This window comes from Acomys minous (genome assembly GCF_964271855.1).
Source record: "Acomys minous genome assembly, chromosome: 18".
Taxonomy (NCBI): Eukaryota; Metazoa; Chordata; class Mammalia; order Rodentia; family Muridae; genus Acomys; species Acomys minous.
Genome location: NC_140501.1, coordinates 12,551,799 through 12,572,534, shown reverse-complemented (window position 1 = coordinate 12,572,534; position 20,736 = coordinate 12,551,799). Strand labels below are relative to the sequence as shown.

The 20,736-nt window shown below is 34.4% G+C and overlaps 1 long non-coding RNA gene across 1 annotated transcript in view; it reads right to left on the bottom strand.

Moving 5' to 3' along the window:
* Positions 1–3,217: 3,217 nt before the first annotated feature.
* Positions 3,218–20,736, bottom strand: part of LOC311589203 — a 39,622-nt gene continuing 22,103 nt past the window's right edge. The window contains exons 2-3 of the long non-coding RNA XR_014776443.1: positions 6,678–6,991; positions 3,218–3,366 (exon numbers count right to left, since the gene is read on the bottom strand). This is a non-coding gene — a long non-coding RNA (uncharacterized lncRNA). The remainder of the gene's footprint in view (positions 3,367–6,677; positions 6,992–20,736) is intronic.

Sequence of the window (20,736 nt, the reverse complement as noted above, 5' to 3'; positions counted from 1 at the left end):
TGGGATTTAAAGTCAATAAAATAATTTAAATAATTAACTTCTGCTGTGTGGTAATGCCTTTTTCTGTTTGTTGTAAAATTTAGGTGCCCAAAAGGTACAGTTAGGAGGAACATATTTATTTTAATGACTGTGTTCATGTACTGAGATCTAAACACAAGTAATGCATTGTTGTGAAAATACATTCCTGAGAATTGTACTTTATCCTTAGGTTCATTTTTTTCATACATGTGTAACATTAATTTTTAAAATTAAATTTATTCTTACTTTTGAAACATTTTATGTATATGAATACAATTTCTGTATGTATGTCTGTGTATCACTTCATGCTTGGTATGGGAGGAGGCCAGAGGAGGAATCAGTTCCCTGTAAATTAGAGTTATAGATGGTTTTAAGCTGCCATATAGTTGTTGAGAATCAAACCTGGGTCTTCTTCTTGAGCAGCCAGTGCCTTCAACTATTGAGTCATTTCCCCAGCTGCTTGGTTCATATTTATTAAAAATATATGTTGATATATAGAATCTAACTCTGCTTCATCCTGAATTAGCACAGTTCTCAAGAGAGGCATATAATTAACAAATAACTTCAACATAGTTGAACTTCAACATAGCCTTGCCAACTTAAACATTTATTGTATATTCATTTTTAATACTCAATATATATCTTGTATACCAAACTAAAATGTTCAGGGGCTTTATGTTTCTCTACTTACGTATTGAGTATAATGAAGAATATAGGTAGTATTAAGTTTATACGAGTTAATCTCATATTGAACGTAGTAGTAGTTACCTGGAAATTTAAATATTAGTGTTTCATGAAATATAAATGTTAAGCAAATACATGTGTATTACGAATAAGTAAATAGTATGGGAATTGAAACAACAAATACCTGTTTTTAGATTTTCATGTTTACAAGAACAATATATTTAAACCGATTTTTTTTCCTATGGGGCAATTCATTACCACATATGCATTTTATACTTTTATTTCTTACCAATTTAATTAAATACAGAAATAATACCACAAATTGTATGAACAGTAAAATGAATATTGTGAAACTACATTACTCTTATTAAATAATATTCTTATGTCTATGGGAAATTACACAAATAAATATTTTATTGTTATAATTAATTTTCAACTTCTCAGTTATGTTATTCTTTTGTAGGTGACATAATCAAAGTGGAGTTGCAAGTAGTTCCTAATTGTATACTCTATGAATTTTGTGTTTATTATTTACTATTTCATGAAACTAAGCATGGGAATACTATATTCAATAAAGAATTACATAGCACTTTTTGCAAAAATGAGTGTATGATTCTATTTACAATGAAGAATTTCTCTTTTTTTCATTATTTATTCAATTTTTAGCCTGATCAAAGCCTGCCTCCCTCCTCTCCTCCCAGTTTCACCCTCATGCCTCCTTTCCCTGTTCTCCTGTCCCCTTCTCCTTAAAGAAGAGATGTCACCCCATGGGTACCAAACCACTTTGCCACATTAAGTTGCACCAGGACTAATCACACCCTTTCCTAGTGAGGCCAGACAAGGCAGCCCAGTTAGGGGTGAGGGATCCAAAGGCAGGCAACAGAGTCAAAGACAGACCCGCTACAATTATTAAGGAACTCACATAAAGAAAAAGCAAGTCCAAACTGTGCATGATGTTTGGTTTGTGGTTCAGTTTCTATGAACCCTCATGGGCCCAGGTTAGTTAACACTGTAGATCTTCTTGTGGTGTCCTTGATTCCTCTGGCTCCTTTAATCTTTCTTCCCACTCTTTGATAAAATTCCCTGAGCTTCGCCTATTGTTGCTCTCTGCATCTTTTTCCATCTGTTGCTGGGTGAAGTTTCTCCAAATACTTATGCTAGACTCCTGTCTGCAAGCATAGCAGAATATCCTTAATTTTGTCAGAAACTGGCTCACTTCCATGGGATGGGTTTCAGATTGGCCCAGTCATTGGTTTACCATTTCCTCAATCTCTACTTTACAGCTACACTTCTTGGAAGCTGGTTAAATGTATAGTCTATGGTTTTGAGGGTACATTGTTATCCCTTCTCCCTCCACTGAAAGTTTAGCCTGGCTATCAGAGGTGGGTTCCTCGGGCTCCAATGTCACCTGTTTTTTGGAGTTTCAGCCAACTAACCCCCATAAACTCAATGAAAGATGACAACAAGATGGTGAAGTGGTATTGTTAGAGGTCACTCATGAATAGTTACAAATGGAATTAAAACAGTAAGAGTGGGTGAATGCAACATTATTTTTTTATTAAAACAGCTTTCTGGAACATTTACTTTATTAAGTTGATGAATTTAAAAACAGTAAAAGAGTACTCAGACATTTTTTAAAACTTCAAATTGGGTTGTAAGATAATATAGTTTATATTTGGTCTACTATAGCAAAAATAGTTCATTTTTGGTTTTTGCATTTTTCATTTGACTGTTTTAAACATAGGAAATAGTATATGTATTGGACATTAACATGTGTACTGAGGATCCAGGAAAGAGTAATAAGGAAAAAAAACTAATAAGTTAAGGTGATTGAGGAGAAAAGTTAATTCAGTCTGTCTTTTTACATAAAACTTGTAAGTTCATATGTAAACCTTAAGTATAACAGTGTCTAGTGATAGTCAATATTTCAATATACCAAACACAAGTGTACAAATGTTACTCTTAACTCCATTTAGGAGAACACAAAAAGGGCTATATATTAAAATACTACAAAAGAGAAAGATCAGTTTCAAAAATAACACTGCTTTATAGTGAAGTTGGCTATAGTCTGTGAAAACGTTACTCTTTTTGCCAAAGTGGGTGGAACTTATACTTTGGCGAATATAGCCATGATGTTTCCAAACTGTCAATACAAAACATAAAAAAGCTGTAGTGATAACTCAATAATACTATGATTAAGACTGCAAAGAAAACTATTTATGTGTTCTTTTAAATGTATTTTCTAAAAAGAATATTAAGAAAATATTAAATTTCATTGTTATACACTTCATATTATAATGAGCATTTAAAATTACTCTAATATTTAATGATTTAGATCATGATCACTACATTAGTCTTTCTTAGTTTTTAACAGTTTTTCTACCTTATCATACATTTTTTGACTGAGATATTTTAAAAATGTATTTTATTAATTTATTCATATTACATCTAAATTGTTATCCCATCCCTTGTATCCTCCCATTCCTTCCTCCCTCCCATTTCTCCCTTACTCCCCTCCCCTATGACTGTGACTGAGGGGGACCTCGTCCCCCTGTATATGCTCATAGGGTATCAGTTCTCTTCTTGTCAGCCTGCTGTCCTTCCTCTGAGTGCCACCAGGCCTTTTTAAGCTTCAGATTTACTCAGATTTTTTATTACAACTCACTGTGTAAAATGAAAATTGAGAAAAACTGGTCATTGAAAAAAGATACAGATATATAATCCAATATAAATTGAATTTTATAATATTTTCAAAAGTGCAACAAAACATTAAAAATTGAATGAATACACTCATTGTTTAATATATTTTACATAATTCACACACGCTATTTTGTGTCCATCTTCTATTGTGAATCAGTTAATCAAATTAATAATTGGGAGGCTAAACTCAGGATGCTTATGTTTCTCGGAAAGACAACAAAGGTTCTAAATACCACACAAAAATGTTAAAAAAAAAAACACTGTATTTCAGAAAGATTTACTTGGAAAATCAGAAACTTAGAAAGAATTAGCATGCAACATATTTGACTGGGCCATAGGAAAAATTAAAGTTATCAAGAAGAAAGTAAAAAGATAAGTTAGTCAAAGTCACATCGCAACCCAAATCTAAGTGTCTATAAATATTGTTAAGGTAGACAGCAGACTACCAGGACACATGCTTTTCTCTGGGAGAATTGATATCTATGGTGCAAAACTCATTTCCACAAAGCCAATAAACAAAATAAAAGCAACTCAATTAAATAATTGAAAAACAATTATAGAAATGATCTGAAGGAAATGGGATAAAATGATCAATTAAATTGTGCTTCATCTCATTAATTAAAGGGGAAATGCAAATGAACACATTATTAGCATATTTTTACAATAATCTTTTAATAATGCCAAATGTTGTTGAGAAAAGAATTTTAAATGGCTGTATAAAGTAATTTGAAAGAAAACTTCACAAACAATAATGTGCACAGTTAGTATTTTAGCTTTTATTGTGACTAAAGATTGAAGTCTGTGCACATATAAAATATTGAAAAATAGCAAAGAATAGATAGTTATAAAGCATTAATGAACAGAAAAATTTAATACATAGGCATAGCTTATAAAACAATATTTATGTTCTTTTAGATATATATTACATGAAATACATGTACATCTGTGTGAAATCATGAACCATATCTGAAAAATAAGGAAATAGGTTGAATTTAAGCAGAAGATGTATAATTAAAGATATATTAACACTGGCAGCATGGAATTCTGTTTTAAGTGGGTGGACATAGATAAAATTAAATGTGTATATTAAATAAGTATATCAAAATACATGAACAGAAGAAAATATTCAAGCAATAGAAGCTTGAACTATTATACACCAAGAAAGAGTTTATTTTAAGAATATTATTTTAATTTTTAAATGTGAGATATTCAGATATATTTTTTGACTTAAAAAATAAGGTAAAATTGAAGTCCTTGCCTAGTAAAATAATACAATTTATCACTTAAGAAGAACTGATTTGGAGAATGTAAAAAGGAGTTGTTCGTTGTATGGCTGTCTGTTTTAGTTTTGAAAATGAGGGCTTGTTTGCATTGTTACCTGAATTATAGTAAAAGCAAACTCACAGTAATTTGAGTTATGTATGGAAGTGTTTGCAGCTTAAAGATAGATGTTGCATTGTACTTTTTATAAACATGAAGAGAAAACCAATATTAACATTAGTCTTGGTATGTTGAGAATATAAAGAACAAACTATAACAACATTTAAGTGTATATGGGAATGATTTCCTTAGAATACATGATGATTTGTAGCAAAGTGCAAAGTGATTTGGAAATGTATTCATAACAACATTTATATCTTAAAAATAATATGACAATTGAGCTAGATGTGGGGCTCACATCTGTAGGCCTAGCACAGAGGAAACTCAGGAAGGAGAATCATGTGCATTGAAGAAAGTCTGACTTTTCTACTGTGCTTCAGTTCTATAATCAGAATCTGATAATAATGATGATAATAATAATTATTATTTCAATAAATACCATAAGTAGCTCACCAGTGATGTCGATGAAAAGAGTTAAGGTAAGTTGTTTGTACTAATCCTTGTCAAAGGGTAAGATGAAAGTAAATTTATTTTATTTTTGTTACTATTTGCAATGATTACATAATACTGAATTTTTAGACATACAAAACTAGAGTAATAGGCTAGAAACTAGCAAGAGAAGGGGACTGTAAACAGAGGGGCAGCACCTTGAACTCAGAGTGAAGAAATAATTTTATTGACATTTCACGCCTATTGAACATCCTTATTTTTGAAAATAAAAGTGAACACTGTCAACTCATTCCATTCTTGTCTTCAGTTCTGTGAGTACACTTCCTTTTCTTTTTTCTAAGTATTTATTTTTTTGAGATTACATAATTTAAGCTTTCCATTTATTTCCTCCAAACCTGTTCATATATTCTTCCTTGTTCTTTTTCAAATTAATGTTTTCTTTTCTCACTAACTATTGTTATATAATTTAATATCTTCAGTGTTTGTAATTTCAGAGCAAGAAACTTCAGGAGACAGACCTATCTCTCTGTATAATCCTTTGAATTGCTTCATATTTACTCCTTTATAATTACAATTTAATAAACAGATCATATACAAAACCTGACTAGGAATGAAGATATTGGATTTGAATGGCTTCAAAACTGTTATCAAAGAATATGATAAATTTCTAGTAGGAAACCTGGGTCACAAAGAGGTTCAGATAGAATGTGTAACTTTATCTAATAAATAGTGTTTTCTAACCAGGCAATAGGGGTGCATGTTTATACTCCCAGCACTTAGAGGGCAGATTCTTTGAGCTTGAGACTAGCCTGGTCTACAGAGTGAGTTTCAGAGTACCTAGGCTACACAATAAATCCCTGTTTCCACAAAGACCTAGCTATGCCACTCCTGGGCTTATACCTAGAAGACTCTCCACCCTACTACACGGACACTTGTTCCATGGGATGACCCTAGCAAAGATGCCTCATAATGGTGGACACAGAGCCTGAACATGACATTTTCTGTCATGAGGCAGGGATTCCAGTTGAGGGACTGAGCCACCATCCCAGTCACAACACCTTCATCATACAATTTTTCTTGCCTTCAAGATATGCTGCACTGAGGAGACACAGAACGTTTGAGAACGGGCAACAATGAATGGTCCTTCTTGAGGCCTATGCCAGCAGAGGGAGCCTATGCCTGCACACACAAAATATCAGTGAGATGATATCTAATGATACTCTACTGTACTCAGAGATTGGGTCTTTGTCCAGTTGTCAGCAGAGAGTTTCATCCAGCAGCTGATGCGAACAGAGTCAGAGACCCACAGCAAAACATCGGGCTACAATTGGGAATCATGCAGAAGGGGCAGAAAAAGAGTTGGAGGATCCAGATGAGTCAGCGACACCACAATAAAACCCTCATAATTGACTAGCCAGGGATCATAGGGGCTGACAGAGACTGACCTGATAATGAGGGAGCCTGTCTGGATCTGAGATGGGTCCTCTGCATATATTTTATGGTTATGTAGCTTGATCTTCTTATGGGACTTCAAACAGTGGGACCAGAAGCTCTGTCGGACTCTTTTGTGTTCCTTTTGGACTCTTTTTCAAACTAGGTTTCCTTCTCCAGTCTTTATATGAGGGGAGGTGCATAGTCTTACTGCAAGTTGATATTGCATGTTTGATTGAAATCCTTTGGTAGTCTGTCTTTTTCTGAATGGAAAAGAAAAAGGAGTAGAGTGGTGGATCTGGGGAAGCAAAGAGGTGGAAGGGTGGATCTGGAAGAAGAGGAGGGAGAGGAAACTTCAGTCAGAATGTAATGTATGAAAAACAATAAAAATCCTTTTTAGAACATGTAATTAGTACAGTTGTCATCAGTAAACATTACTTTATGCTTATAAAATATTGTTTCTATTCTATAGATATTTGGAAATGGAGTTCAAGCTGATATAAAATTTGCCAATAAAATATCCTGGAGAACCTCTTCTATTTATTAATATTTAGAAATTGACATCATGATTGCAGACATATTTTTCAGGCTGAAAATAAAGTATTGCATAAAGACAGTAAATAACTGTTTTAAATACTTATTTTACATGTTTGTGTTCATCTTATGTGATATTTTTATTTTGCAGTTTTTAAAGTGTTTTACCTCATAGGATTAAATGTAAACTAAAGCAATATAATTTTTCTCTGGAAATTTTTCATTAAGAAATCCTCTATTTTATTTACAGAAAAATATATAGAACACAATAGGTTTCATTATTTTTAATATATATACTGCTTAATTCATAACATATTCTGTGTATATTATTTATAACTTTATACCTTTGTTTGCTTAGAAAGTAGAGTTTTTACTGTTCTGTTCTCGTATGTATTTTGCTCTCCATTGATCTTCCTCCCCTTTCCTAAGAGATCCCCTCCATGTTTTCCATCCCCCAGATTCATGCTTCCAATTAAATTACCCATGTTTTATCTTATATTCATTTTATCAAATTTGTGCCTTGGGTCCTCTTTTTACTCTCTTTTAGTTTCTTTTCCAGTTTCACAATCACGGCCTATATACACAACACCTTGCATGCATGTACACACATATAGAAATTAAACTCTTCTTTCCCGAAGACGTTCCACATAGTTCACCCAGCAGCTGTCAAAAATTTCATTTCTTTCTTGTACTTATAAACCTATGATTTCTTCCAGTCACCAGTAATTTAGCTTCCATTAGAACCAAAATACTTCAGGGCAGAGATCAAATATTAGACTAAGGCATACGTATTACCATCTCAATGATGCCTGACAAATAAATAGCGTAGTTTGCACTTTGAGTGGTCTTTACTAAGGTAGCAGGGGTCACCTTCATTTACTCATAAATTTAAATGAAGATAAAGAAACTGAAAATACGTATTTCCTTTCTGATTGAAAAACACAGGATAATATGTTTGAGATATTCAGGCATAACAGGATAACAGTTCCAGTTGTAGGTGCTTCAAAATCCAGGCTTTCCCAAATGCTTCTGCTTCTGAGTTTATTTTTGGTTAGAATTGCACAAAAGATAGAATATGAGGTTGAACAAATGAAACAGGGAGGGCAGCTAAAAATGGGGATGATTTTTCTTTCCAATTTAAACAGTTTCTCAGGTGCATTGTTACATTTAGATTTGTGATTCCAATTTCCTACACTGAGACCAAAACAGGATATAATAAATGCTAGCACATTCTCTAAAATAGGCAGACTTAATGCTTAATACATATTTGACATTACAATTGTAGCCATATGGGCCTTTTTTCCATTATCTTCATTTCTTTTTCTTTTTGGCTTTATAATACGTTTCTTCATTCCTGTTCCTTCCTCCAAATCCTTTATTATAGCCACCCTCAATCTATTACAAATAGTTGGGCACTTTTCATTAATTACTATTGCATGAATACATGTATATACATATATTTTCTTAAATATAATATGTTTATATTTTTAATGTTTCACGGCTGATCATTTGCTGTAGAAGAACCAATTGTCACACCATTCTTTGTGCTCCTCTTCGCAGCATTTCAGCCTTGTCTGTAGTTTTGTATATGGATGAGGACTCTTGGGCCTGTCTTCATCTGCATTAGGTGTCTATTGGTGATGTCTCTCTCAGCTCACATTTGGGCAGTGTTATTGTTCAAATTATGGGTTTAGATTCTATCATTACTAGGAGAAACAACATCACAACAAACTTCCTGATTTTTTTCAGCTCCATCTTCTACACTGTTCCTCGAGCCATAGCTGCATGAGAGTTTTGGAGTTATTTCCATTAGGGCGGGGCTCCACAGCTGTGCAGTTTGTTATGGTTTTCTGGTGTCATCCATGTACTGCAAAAAGAAGCTTCCGTGATGAAGAGTGAAGACTACACTGATCTTTGTTTTGATGGTTAAAGTTTATTCTGGAAAGTGAAGGAGTGCTTCTAGCTTCTCTTTCAATGTCTATGGCGTCACTAGCACTAGACACTAGCACTAGCTAGTGTGTCGGATGGTTGTGTATGCCTAATGTGGGTTGTGGGAACTGAGCTCAGGTGCTCCTCATGACCGAACGGCACCTTACTGCCTATCTTTCCAATTCTAAATGCAATTGTTAACGTTTCTCATTACGTATCTTGTTGAGATATACTTAAATCAACAATGCAATCTTTGCCTAAAGGGAATAGTCTACTGGGCCTTTTGCATGTGCTTCACATACTAATCATTTAGAAACAAAGTTTATGTCAATGCATTTTTGAATTGTTCTTTCCATTTAGGAAAGCACTTAATTTTTTTTTTGTAATATCACTACCTAGTTGCATCTTATTTGGAAAGTAGGATAAAAACTGTAAAATTAGAGAAAGAATCCAAATATATAATGAAGCAAAGCAGATAGCATAAATAATTCATGTTCTATAATATTACTGATAAGACAAAATATAAGTACTCATGACTTAATCTATAACCTAGAACTATACTAAGTAATATTCAAATATCTTATACATTTACATAAATAAAATATGAACTGGCATAATATAATTAAAGTATTAGAAGTGAGGTGTTCCACTAGTTTTACATTGAACTAAATTTGAATGAATAAACTTCTTTTTTTCTCATAATCTCAAAAATAGTAACATTTAAATGCAAACTTTAATCTCCCCTATCCCAAAGCCCACGAATATTTGGAGTCGGTAATCTTGTTTGGTAGGGAAGATATTAAAGGAAAACTCTAAACTTGGTTAGATTTTATTAGGATAGAGTTTAGGGAAATAAAAATTTTTAATTGGATGAGTTAATGTTCCTATGAAGGGTAGTCAAGACCGGAAAGATATAAAAAACACATTATAACTGTGATCAATAAACCAGAGAATCATTATGTTTACAGGAGCAATTACATTAGAGCAGAAATAATTTGAAAGTTATTTTAGGAAATTTTAGCCTCTCTTTCTGGTCAGGCATGACTGTTAAAAGGAATAGTGTCATCTCATTATAAAACAAATATAGTAGTGCCAACAATAGTCACTTTTTGTTTCTCAGTTCATCTATGCTTAAATATACTACTAAACAAAAGAATAAAATAATATTTATGGTCTGCTTTGTATTATGACAGTAAAGAAAATGCTAAATTAAATATATATGTGATTTCTTACAGAAAATGAATGTATATTATAATGGATAGTTTTTTCTCCTCAAGACAAAATTCATGTTAAACCAGTGCATTGAGAAAAGACATAGAACTAAAATGAGATCAGCAAATATATTCTTCAGGTTTCAGCATGTTGGTTCTTACTTTATATCTAAAATAATTCTCATTTTTTCCAATTTTCTGAGATTTTAAGTCATGTAGAAATTTTATTTCTGACGAGAAGCAATGATATATCTAAGAAAAAAATAAGAAGAGTAACTTTAATGTGCATGGAAGAAATAAATCAATCTTGGTGCGTCTAAATTTCTGAATGTAAATCAATCTCCATCACATATTGTCATTATCAACTTAGAACACAAATCTAGACCTAAAACATTTTAGCCCCTAAACAATTAAGCCTCATTGTAAAACTAAGCTACCTGGTCTTCAAATCCCTCAGAGACTTGAGAAAGAATAAAGTTGATTATCTGAGTGTGCCGGGAGTGCAGGTTAGTAGCTTTTCAAATGAAAAGATGCCAGAGACAGTTTTCTACCTGAATAGTCACCCAAAACTCTCTATAATGTTGAAGCATCTTCTTAAGCCTTCTGGACCAGTATATCTGACAGACATATTTCTGAGGCAGGAACTATTGAGGACTTGCTTACACTCTCTTGGCAGAATTTGGCCATCGACTCTGCCTGCATCCAAGCTTGTCCTTTTTTCAGGCAGAATTCTGTGGTAGAAATGAGGACCTTTTGCCCAGTGGCTTGTTTGCCACATTTGAAGCCATCTTCATAAGGAGGTTCTTTGATTTTTATTATCCTCTTTGAGGTAGGCTAAGTGTTGCCAGAAGTTAACTTGTCTCATTGTCAATGAATCTTTAAAGTAATAAAAACATTTTTAAATGTCATATTCTGCATGACTCTGGGATTTTTGGAGACCTTATCTTTCTATAGAGTCATATTTAGCTGCTGCACCTAAGATGTATAATCTTGTGATAAAAGTAGACTAGCAATTGAAATTTAGATGAGCCAATATAGGAAAGACATCTTCTTCAAGGCTGTCAAACACAAATAGCCAAAACACTAAGAATGTAGCATTTATATAATTCCTGATTGTGTGATGGTTCCTCCTGCTATAGGTAATCTATTTTATATATGTGTAATAATATAAATGTATATGTAAACATAAAATAAAATAAATGTTTTAAAAACATAGACAGTAGACCATGTTAATTATATAATTCCAGTATGTAAATAGCAAGAGAAACCAACTTCACCATTTTGGAAAAAATTTAAAGTAAGCATTTATTAAATAATAAATACTAACCAAGAAAAAATAAATCAAAACGTGATGTAAATCGTCAAAATTGGTTAATTTTCACCAACGATGTCAAATACACTGAAAGGAAACTGATGTTATTGGTTTTGAGATGTATTAAAATGTACTAGAATGGAGAAGAAAGTTGGATATTAGAGACTTTCCACTGTGCTTGGCAAGAGCGCTGGCCGTGTGAATTGCCAGCGCTCAGTACAACCCACTGTTTAAGATTTCCTCGGCAGTCATGACATCAACAGCTGTTACCTTCTTACAGCTCCCCTGAAGTACAAAGATTCTAATTAATAAACCTGATCACTTAACATGAATCAAAACGTGTTTACTTATTTGCTTGGCAAGTTATACTTGATAGTTTAAGATAATCATTCTTAATTTGAATAAAAACAATGAATCTTGGGTTTAAATCAAAATGTTTTCATCATAATGCAAAGCATCAGTTTATAAGAAAGTAATAATATTTTTCTTCCTTAGTTCTGCTGTGTTTTAGAAACTTTTTAGGAGAAAAAAATCATCCATGTTTGTAGGTTATATGCACTGTAGAAAACTATCTTCAAATTCCCCAAATTGTGTTTATTTCTGACTCTACCTAGTCATCCTAAGATATTTGCTCCCAAGACATTTACTCTTTATTTTTATGTGTTTGATAATTCTTATGCAAATGTTATTTTACATCATAATTATATTTATTAAATCAAAATCAAAATAAATGAAACAGTGAACCAATAAACAAATAAAGTATGGATGAGTAACAAATACTAAGACAATTCAAATGGATAGCCTCTGATGATGGCATTTCTTTTTAAAAATTTTATTAATTTATTCATATTACAACTAAATTGCCATCCCATCACTTGTATCCTTCCATTCCTCCCTCTCTCCCACTTTCACCCTATTCCCCTCCCCTAGGTCTATGATCAAGGGGGACGTCCTCCCCCACTGTATGGTGATAGACTATCAAGTCTCATCTTGGTATCCTGCTTATTCTTGATGATGACATTTCTTAAAGATATAATTTGTATGGTAAGTTGAACATGCCTGATAATTGAAGATTAAAACCTATGAAAAAGAGAAGAATCTGCATCAAGTAGGGACTACCAGCAGTAGTGAGGTCTGCCCCATGCCTTGGCATACAGGTTCCTGGGTCCCAACTCTGCCTGAAAAATCAGAGGTGGCAGCCCTAAAGCATTACCAAGGACATTCCATCATGCCAATACTAGGGACAACCAGATGACTAAAGGCAAACATAAGACAGACTCAACAAAACTCAGGACCATATGGCACCACCAGAACCCAGCTATCTGACTACAATAAGCACTGGCTATCCTAACATACCTGAATTGCAAGAAGATGACCTTAAATCTAATATTATGAAGATGGAAAACCTTTAAATATGAAATGACTAAAACTGCCTAAGACCTGAAAATGGAAATAGAAACAATAAAGAAAAAACAAACTGAGGCAATTCTGAAGAAGGAAAACCTATGAAAGACAACAGGCACTACAGACACAAGTATCACCAACATACTACAAAAGATGGAAGAGAGAAGTTCAGGTTCAGAATATAACACAGAAGAGATCAATACATTAGTCAAAGAAAATGCTAAATCTGAAATTTTTCTAACACAAAACATCCAGGAAACTTGGGATACCATAAAAAGATCAAACCTGAGAACAATAGAACTAGAAGGAGAAGAATGCCAGCTCAAAGGCCCATAATATATCTTCAGCAAAATCATGGATAAAATTTCCCTAACCTAAAGAAAGAGATGGCCATAAACACACAAGGAGTCTACAGAACACCAAACAGTTTGGACTAAAAAGAGTAAATTCTTCCACCGCATACTAAAACTATAAATGTACAGAACAAAGAAAGACTAATAAAATCCACAATGGATAAGGGCCAAGAAACACAAAATCAGACCTATTAAATTAGACCAGGTTTCTCAACACAGACTTTAAAAGCCAGAAACTCCTGGGCAGATATATTGTAGACCCTAAGAGACCATAGATGCCATCTAAACAAAACTTTCAATCACCATAGATGGAAGATATTCCATGACTAAACTACATTTAAACAATACTTTCCCAGTAACTCACCCCTACAGAGGGTATTAGAAGGAAAACTCCAACAGAGGTGGGTAAGTACACCCTAGAAAACATAAGACATAAATAACTTCCCACCAGCTTAAATCAAAAGAGTAAATCCTAAAACCAAAATCATTCAAACTTCTACCACCTATATCAAAAGTACAGAAATCAACAGTCACTGGTCATTAATATCTCTTAATATCAATGAACTCCTTTTCCTTATTAAAAAGATTCTTGCATTCAGAATGGATGTGAAACATTACCTCAGAGTAATGGGCTGGAAAAGCTTATCAAAGGAAATGGATCCAAGAAACAAGTAGGAGTAGCTATTCTAATATTGAGTAAAATAGGCTTTGATGCCAAAGTAATCAATAGAGATGGGGAAGGGCATTTCATACTCATCAAGGGAAAAATCTACCAAGATGACATCTCAATTTTAAACATTATGCCCCAAATGCAAGGGCACCCACCTTCTTAAAATAAACATCACTAAAGGTTAAATCACACACTGAACCCCACCTATTGATAGTGGGATACATAGACACTCCACTCTCACCACTGAACAAGTCAATCAGACAGACACAAAATAGAAATAATGAAATTAACAGATGATATGAGACACATGGACCTAACAAATATTTACAGAACTTTTCATCCAAACACAAAAACATATACCTTCTTCTCAGCACCATACACAACTTCTCCAGAATTGATTTTATACTTGGTTAAAATGTAAGCATCAACAGATATAAGAAGATGAATAACTCCTTCTCTCTAATCAGACCACCATGGATTAAAGCTGGAACTCAACAACAGCAAAAACAACAGAAATTCTACAAATTCATAGAATTTGAACAACTCCCTGCTCAATGATCACTGGGTCAGGGACAAAATAAAGACTTTCTAAAATTCAATGAAAATGGAGGTATAAGATACTCAAATTTATGAGATTCAATGAGCGCTGTTCTAAGTAAAAAGTTTATAGCACCAAGCATCTTCATGAGGGAATTGGAGAAATGACATACTAGCAACTTAACAGCACTCCTAAAAGCCCTAAAACAGAAAGAAGCAAACACACAAAAGAGGAGTAAACAGCAGAAAATAAACTCAAGGCTGACATCAATAAATGAGAAACAGAGAGGAATACAAAGAATCAGTGAAACTAAAAGTTGTTGGGATTTTTGTTTGCTATAAGTGGGTATTAGCTCCAAATAGATCTCTTTTGAAAGACTCCACCCAGCGGTGGATAGGACAGATACTAGTACTCTAAGCTGGACTCCAGGTAGAGTGCTGAGAGGTGAGAGTTGTAGGGAGGGTGGGGGAATTAAAGAGAGAGAAGGAGCTCCACAGGGAGACCATTAAGGCCTGCAGATCTGGAGGCATGAGCAGCATGCACAAACTGATGCACCAACCAAGGAGAATGCATGCAAAGAACCAAGACCCTGTTCAGATGTAGCCAATGGACAGCTAATTAGTCATGTGGGGTAGGGGAACAGAACTGATGCTGAACCTCTGGCATGCACTCTGGTGCCCACTAATTGGTCACTGTCCCTTGGCAAGATGTCCTTGTGGACACTTAAAGGAAAGGGATTCTGGCTATCTTGGTGAGACCTAATGGGCTATGGCCAGACTATTGTGTAGGAGCTCCCCGCCTATCACAGACCAAGGAGAGCAGAATAGGGCATAAGAGGAAAGAAAGGTGGAAATGAGAAGATAAGAGCAAGGGGAAAACAAGATGTAAGGTGAATAAGTTGTAATAAATAAAACACACATTTAAAATAACTTGCAAAACTAATATAAGAATACATCATATTTCTCATTCACAATGATCAAATGAATTTTATACTAGGGAGGCAGGGATGGTTCATCTTACATAAACCAATCAATGTAATCTACCATAAAACAAATTGAAAGAAAAAATAATATTTTTATTTCATTAGATTCTGAAGAAGCCTTTGACCAAATACAACACCCCTTCAAGAAGAATATCTTGGAGAAATAGGGGTAATCGGACAATACCTAAACATAAGGCAATATACAGCAAGCTAATTGTCAAAATGTTAAATGCAGAAGATCTTAGAGGAAGCCCACTAAAACGAGGGCTAAGGCTTTCTACTCCACATCTATTCAACATAGTACTTGAAGTCTCAGCTTCTACAAGAAATGCAATAACATACATCAAGGGAATATATATTGGAAAGTAAGAAGTCAAAGTGTCTATATTCATAGATGATATTTATATATACAGATATGTGACCCCCAAAATTCTACCAGGGAACCCTTATGGCTGATAAACACATACAATATAATGGACAATAGCCTTCCTTTATAGTTATGATAAATGGACTGAGAAAGACATTAGGGAAAGAACACCCTGCACAATAGTGACAAATAATATAAAGTATTTTGGTGCATCTTCAAGAAGCAAGGGAAAGACATGTATGACAAGAACTTCTAGTCTCTGAGGAAAGAAATTGAAGAATATATTAGAAGATAGGAAGATTTGCCATATTCATGGATCAGTAGGAGTAACATAGGAAAAATGGCCATTTTAACAAAACCAATCGATAGATTCACTGAAATTCTCATTTAAAAGTCAACACAATTCTTCCCAGATTTTGAAAGAGCAATTCTCAACTTCATATGAAAAAAAAAAAAAAAGGATAGTGAAAGCAATCCTATACAATATAAGGAAATCTGGAGGTATCACTATTCTTGATTTGAAGTTGTACTACAAAGCAATAGTTGTAAAAACCACATGGCATTGCTATAAAAATGGACAGGTTGATCAATGCAATAAACTCAAAGACCCAAAAATGCATCCATACACGTATGGACAGTTGATTTTTGACAAAGGAGCCAAAGTCATGTAATAGAAAATAAAGTATCTTTAGCAAATAGTGCTGTTCTAACTGAATATCTGCATGTAGAAAAATGCAAATAGATCCATATTTATGGACCTTGCACAAAACTTAAGTGCAAGTGGATCAAAGACCCCAATATAAAACTAGATACACTAAAAATAATAAAGGTAAAATGGGAAAAACCATGAATAGAGGAGACACCTTCCAGAACAGAACACCAATATCTCAGGCTCTAAGATCAACAATTAATAAAGGGGACCTCATGAAACTGAAGATCTTCTGTAAGACAAAGGACAACATCAATAGAACAAAAAGGCAGCCTGTAGAATGAGAAAAGATCTTCTCCAACCCTCCATCCAGTAGAGGCTTAATATCTAAAATATATAAAGAACTCAAGCAATTAAGCATCAAAACACTCAATAATACTAATAAAAATAGGTTACAGAGTTAAACAGAATTCTCAACGGAATATTATTGAATGGGCAAGAAACACTTAAAAACATTCTCAAAGCCCTTAGTCACCAGGGAAGTACAAAATGAAATGACTTTGAGATTCTATCTTACACCCATCAGAATGGCTAAGATAAAACTCTCAAGTGACAGCACATGCTGGCAAGGATGTGTAGCAAGGAAAACACTCCTCCATTGCTGGTGGTAGAGCAAACGTGTACAACCACTTTGGAAATCAATCGGGTGCTTTCTCGGAAAATTGGAAAACCTTTACAAGACAGGGCTATACCACTCCCAGGCATATATCCAAAAGATGCTCCACCATAACAAAAGGATACCCACTTTACTATGTTCATAGCAGATTTATTCTTGATAGCCAGAAATTTGAAATAACATAGATGTCCCTCAACTGAGGAATGAATAAAAAAAGTGGCACATTTAAAAAATAGGGAGGAAGTCCCCCTCAGTCATAATCATAGGGGAGGGGAGTAAGGGGAAAATGGGAGGGAGGGAGGAATCGGAGGATACAAGGGAGGGGATAACCATTGAGATGTAATATTAATAAATTAATAAAATTAAATTAAAAAATAGTATACTATTCAGGTAATTTTAAAAAAAGGAAATCATGCAATTTGCAGGTAAATGATGGAAATAGAAAATACTATCCTAAGTGAGGTAATCCAGACACAGAAAGACACACATGGTATGTATTCACATACACGTGGATGTTAGCTATATAGTACAGGATAATTACTCTACAATCCACAGACCCAAAGAAGCTAAGTGACAAGGAGGGCCCAAGGGAGGATTGCCTAAATCTCCCTCAGAAGGGGAAATAAAATACACAGAGGAAGTTGATGAATAGAGAGAACTGGGTGGGAGATTGGTTGGGAGGATGACGAGGGTGGGGATCATGTGGGGGAGAAGCAGGGGTGGGAGGTGATCAACTGAATGAGAGAACGCAAACTGGTGAGGGTGGTACCTCTGTGACAATCTGTAGATGCCAGATAGAGTAGGATTCTGGAGGATGCGGGAGTGACCGTGACTCTAATTGAGATTCCTAACTGTGGAGGATATAGAGACTGAAGTGGCCACCTCTTATAGCCACGCAATGCTTCCAGTGAAGGGAAGGGAACACCAACCTGCCCACAAAATCCTCTACCTAAAATTTACCTTGCCTACAAGGTTTGAAGGGATAATAACGGAGCAGAGTTTGAGGGAAGGGCCAATGATTGGCCTAGTTTGAGACCTATCCCATGGGAGAGAGCCAACCACTGACCACTATTCAAGATACTTGGCTCTGCTTGCAGACAGAAGAATAGCATAACTGTTTTCTGAGAGCCTCTACCCAGAAGATGCAGAGATCTACACCCAAACATTAGGCAGAGCATAGGGAGCCTTGTGGTAGAGTTGGAGAACGGATAGAGAGAACGGGAGAGGACAAGAACTCCACAAGAAGAGCAACAGAGTCTAATAACTGAGGACTGTGGGGACTTCCAGACCCTTAACCATTAGCCAAAGGGCATGAATGAACTGGATCCAAGTCTGCTACATATACGTAGAAGATTGGCAGCTAGGTCAACGTAGGATCCCCTAGCAACAAGAGCAGAGGCTGTCTCTAACATGTACTTTGTTGACTGATTTTGAATCACTTCTTGCTTGTTTGGTTGCCTTGTTTGGCATCAGGGTAAGATGTGAGTTGATATGCTAAGTGGGTTGATTGGGAATTCCCCTTCTCTAAGCAGAAGGGATTGTGGGAATGGGGCAAGAAGGTAGAATGGTGGGATGGGGAAGGGAGGATGGAGGGTGCAGCAATCTTGATGTAAAGTGAATATTTAAGTAAATAAATGAGGGGAAATGCTGTGAAAAAAGCTATATTGTAGTACTGCACTAGTAACCACTGGGATTTACCTGTATATGTATAATGAAATGTTTTTACATTAGTTATTATTTTTAAATAATTATGTAATTTATCATACAATATACATTAACATATTGTTTCCCCTCAACTCTTCCCTGATTCATTCCGCCACTCCACTCACTCAAATTCATGGTCTTTCCCTTTAAGAAAAATATGAACAAGAGAACTGAAATTCAAAGGAAAAACAAATGCATTATAAACAGAAAACACATACCATGTGCATGCAAACATATACACAAGTCCTTTTTTTCCCCCTTAATTTACATCTACTGGGCATATAGCCTATGACAATTTTTTCTTTTTCTGCAGGAATTAATTGCAAATAGTTTCTTAATTAAGGGTGGAATTTTGTGCCCAATTCTCCCTTTTAATTTTGGGGTTTTGTATGATTGGAACCTTTGTAGGTTTTCTGCATACTGTTACAGTCTCTGTTAGTCTATATGAATATCAGTCCTTCTGTGTCTAGAAGACTGTATCCTTAGAATTATTTACCATCTCCAATTCTGTATCACTGGACTTACGTCCAATTAATGAAATAGAACTCATGCTTGACAGGGCTAAAGTGGCCCAGACTCTGAGGCTATCAAGGATATAGGCCCTAAGAAAAATTCTACTAGCACTCTTTTGGTAAAAGAAGATAGCAATGAATTATTCTAATTACACATTGCTACAACCATAGATTAGAACATCACCCATCCTCATCAGAGAAGCTTATTCTTGTAGTAAATGGTAGTTAGCAGAGACAAACATAGTTGGTCAATGTGCAAAGATTGAAAGATGTTAGAGCATTCAGCTGAGTTATCATCATCATCATCATCATCATCATCATCATCATATGTGTCTCTCTGTAGGTATATACATGTCTATCCTCACAAAAAATGAAGAGTGTGATTAGTACTCTGGTACTAAAGGTATAGGAAATTATGTGTTGTTTGGAGATGGTAATAGGGACCAAACTTCAGGTCTCCACATGAGCAGAGAGAGTTCTTAACAACAAGTCCATGACACTTTAAAGCATTGTTTAAGTATTAGGCAATTGTATAATAAAATCTCTACATTAATCTATTCATTATAATTATTACATAGCTCAGTCTAATTTTGACACCTATTTTCAATAATTTAAACAAGTGATTGATATGCTATTGCTTTAGCAATATTAAGAAAATAAATACAAAAACACACAAAGAATATATATTTATAACTCTCTGAAAGAACTACCTTGTTTTAAAGCAGTATATAAGGGTGAATAAATCCCAAATATAAGGTAATATCTATTTTAAAAATCTTTAGAAGTATATAGTGAATTTAAAATATTTGAATTCTTAAAGAAACAGAATAAATAAATTAATGAATACAATCAATGACTTTTGGATTTGAAAGATTCTTCTGGTTGAACTATTCCTTTATACATCACAGTAATCAGATACATTGTGTCATGAATTCAACAACTGCTATTGTTCTTGTCAGCCATGCTCGCTTTTGTCCCAATCAATGTGTATTCCTAAGCTCTCACTGGCATGACAGGCTTGCTAACTATGAGCAGACAGGGCTATGTTTAGTATGCACTTATCTGTTTTCTGCACTCTGAAGATGAATGACAATACCTATTTAATGGAGTGAAAAAAAATGACATACAAAGAAAATTTGTTAGATCGTCTTGTATTTTTAGCTTTAGATCATATAATCTAATTTGAATATGTAACAGATGGTTTTATTTATGTGCACATGTGTATGTGGTAT